We start from the raw sequence: 3,980 nt of genomic DNA, 5'->3' as shown, positions 1-3,980 counted from the left end.
ATTCAAGAGCTAACTAAATGTGCTCCCAACTTACATTGAGTAGGTTTTTGAAAATTTTAGTTTTTATAATGTTTTTAGGTATGTAAGTTTTTTATGTGGACTAGAATTTCATAAACCAATAAAATCAAAATTGTTCCCCATGATTTTCTGAGGGAGAAAAATGCTAAGGTGTGCTTGGGAATTTCCATCAAAACTTGAAAGGGTATTTTTACCACTGTGTGCGCTTATTTTTCCAAATTAGGTGGTCACGATCGCGTCAAGGTAATTCACACAATCACTCTTACCAAGATTGGCAGGAGACCCCAAAAATTTTGTTGCCATGTCCTTCCGTGGTACCTTCAAGAGAGAGATGCTCAATCTCAAGGAAGAGAAGCACCAAGAAATTCGAAAAGCTGATGAGGAGTACAGGAAGATGATTGATTGCATAAGTATAGAGAAGTGTAAATCTTTGAAATTTCATACTAATGCGCCCTCTGGTACTACCATGAAGTAAGGGTCACTACACTTCTTACTGATGACAAAATGTTGGCACCACATATTTTTTGGTTTGTTTGGATATTTTGGTTACTTATCATATAATGTTACCTTTAGCAAATGAATTTTGGACTTAAATGGTTTTAAAAAGTTGTTCGAACGTAGCCCTTGTCGTCGGTGGTGCTAACCGCAAATTTGGTCTTTCGCCAATTTCTCAAGGCTCCTTTAGTACGCCAACAAATAGCTAGAATATCGGCCATTGAAAGTATCCGAATTTATTTGGAAAATGTACATTTTGTGAGTTTTAGCAATAACGAATGAAGGTAATGACACTCATTGTTAAAATGAACGAAATCAATCTTGACATGAATGATGACTCATTGCGAAATATTTTTCTGCGTTGTTATGCCTTGGTATTATCAAATTAAAGACACTGCACGTCACTACCTGAAAGAGAGACTAATGCCTCTTTTGAGATAGGATCATTGACTTGAAACCGAATTTTTGTTAGTAGAAATAATGTAGAGATATGAACCAAAAGAGGGACCAGAAATTTAGGGCTTCATATCCCATGATTAATCATTGACAAAGTAAAATGCAATACTGCAAAGGGTGAAAGGAGACAAATAAACGTGAAGTTTTCTCAATAATATTGTATTTGTTGACACAATTGCCATGGCAAAGAACATTTCTTCTAATCATGTTTGCGGTAACGATATCGTAGTTGATCTAGTAAGACCTTATAGCAAATAATCCTGGATCATTTCCTCACCCAGGAGTCCTTGGGTATTACTAATAATCCTAGGAACTTTGGGCTAGAAGTAACGAATTACTGATCAAAAAAGTTAAGTTGATTATTCAAGTTATCGAGAATGTTTTCTTACACCTATTCAAAAATTACAAATGTACTTTTTTCCTCATTGTTCCGATCCTTAGGCATTATTGATGAATATATTGCTTTAAAAAATGTAACTGATTACAGTTACACTGTAATTAAATGTGATCAACTACAGGGAGCCATAAAAATTACAAATGCAAATTCTATCATCCTTTCTTGGTGCCTTGAGTGGTTTCACAATAAACATCAAACAATAAAAACAAGAATAATTACTCCATTTTCAATTGTGATTAATTAGATTAGTAAAATCAATGTAGACAACATTAACTCACTTGTGTCTCTAGTTCCTCAATAATACCATGATATGTTCTATACGTTCAATCAGTTGGGTAACCGTGCTAAATTGTGCTTGGAGTGCTGGCCACGAGGAAGGACTTCATGGACTTCAAGAGACTTTACAGGTTTGAACTTCATGATCTTTTCCAACACTTCCCAATATTCGAAATTAGAGAATTCAGCCTCGTATCACTGGGGAGCGACTTATGTCCCCCTTTAAAGATTGGACATTCATTCGTCATAGCTTTTGAAGAGTCAAAAAGCACTAAAAACAGGGCCACAGAAGTAGGAAACTTGCCCTGATCCAAGATATAACGCATCAAGGAGGAGAAAACGGGATCAAGAACCTCAGAAACTGAGATGTCACACCATCAGGATCGGGAGAACTCGCAAGCTACCCATTTTTCTTGACCTCTGTTCCTGTTTGAATACGTTTTAGTTTCTGAAAAGGCTTTTCTGTGATCGTAAAGTTCTCGCACCATTCAAGTCTAGCGGCATTTTATATTTCTCGCTCCATATGCACTGATTCTGAAAATAAGGGAGATCTTTGGGCAACCATAGGCACGTGCTAAATATGATCAACACTGAAGAGGTAAATTCCAATTAACACAAAGGTTTAGTAGCTGTTTCGGCCAAGGTGTATTAATTGCCCAAGAGTCACTTCTCTGAAAAAAATGAAATACCGACTGGCACCAGAGAACTTTTGGTCGGTATGATTGAGGCTGGAATGACTCAATTAGCAACTTCCAAGACTTTGAGGATCTCATTGCGAACTGTTAAACTTTGGTGGACTTGCCATTGGTCTGATAAAAGCCCCCAAGACAAGCCTTGATCCCGTCATCCCAAGGTTGTGACAAGAGTGATCAAACATGTGCTAAACCTGAACTTGGGGAAAATGCCTATAGAGCACCTGAAAACTGTCAGCTAGTCTAACCAAAAAGGATTATAGTTGGGTAGGAAGCCCCACAGGGTTCATTTGAAGCATCACTTGGGCGCCCGTGCCTATAAGCATCAAACAACGCCCCTCCTCGCTGAAACAATGAAAAGGTCACACAAACCTTCGTCAAAGACAAAAAAGATAATGGACTTCAGAAGATTGAAACTGAATCAGTGGGTCAGAAGAAGGCCCTGTCCAATTATTCCCTCCTGCAAACTCAATGTACTCAATTTGGGCTCAAAATCCGGAAAACGTCTTGCCTGCTCCAGTTGTGAAGCACTCTCGAAATATTGAAAGAGGAGCGTCTGATATGAATTTCTTTCCTCAAAACACCAAAGTCAATGCCCATTACTACCAAGATGAGATTTTGTCTTAAATAGCCCTCCCTGCCATGAAGAGGAAGTTGACCACAGGCCCATTGATTGGCCCAAAGGAAACTCACCCCTTCAACTTCAATAGTAATTCTTATGCGAGATGGTGCTCCATCTTACACGGTCAAAAGGCCCGAAAACTGAGCGGAAACGAAGGGTCATCCTTTCTGGAGGAAACAGGCGTGGCCTGGTGATTCACGTTACCTTAATTCCATCGAGAATTAATGAACAGTCCTTCAAATGAGAGTCAGTTTGGTGGGACCGGCCTCTTCCACCAAACACCTTGAGAAACAGTTTCAAAAAGTATGGTCTGGGATTGAACAAAATATCTTTCAGTCCTTAGTTGCGTCAATTCCAGAGTATAATGAAAAAAAAAGCATTCTATCAATACAGTCTTACTAATCAAAAGATGTCAAATGGCTGATCTCCCAACGCATTGTTTTCCTATTTACGAGTATGAGTACCTATACAATGTCTATAAAGCGCCATAACGTGTAACGAAACATCAAGATATCAAGTGCTATTGCGCTCTGCTCCATGCCTTGAGTGCTTCAGAGATGATCCCGTTGGTTGGATAATAAGGTTGCTGGATTTGGCTACTCGCCGCGCTCATTTTCTTGGTCATATTGGTCAACACCTAAATCAAGGGCTTGAGTAACGCGTTACTTTTCTCAAGGTATCACTAACAGAACGGTTTTTTAATCGCTCCCGTTACCCTTACTTTCTTCTTTTTGTAAACGAGGGACAGAATAATTGTGAAATGGCTTCCTCTCTAATTTTTAGAAAAGTTTCGTCTCTAATAGTGACTTATTTGCAGGGTAGTAGTAAATGAATTACAAGTAACCAAAATCTAGTAAATTGTTTCTTTTTTTTTTTTTTAAATGGAACTGTAATCCCGTTACATTCTAAACTGCTGTAATTGTAACTACCCTAATAACTCAAATATTACACGTTACTCTTTCCTTTTTCACACTCCAGAGTGGCATTTTTTTGCGGACTTCCTTACCGCTACCGGGGTTGGAAT

The sequence above is a fragment of the Tigriopus californicus genome, chromosome 2 (assembly GCF_007210705.1).
Source record: "Tigriopus californicus strain San Diego chromosome 2, Tcal_SD_v2.1, whole genome shotgun sequence".
Classification (NCBI taxonomy): domain Eukaryota; kingdom Metazoa; phylum Arthropoda; class Copepoda; order Harpacticoida; family Harpacticidae; genus Tigriopus; species Tigriopus californicus.
This window is presented reverse-complemented; position numbering follows the sequence as displayed.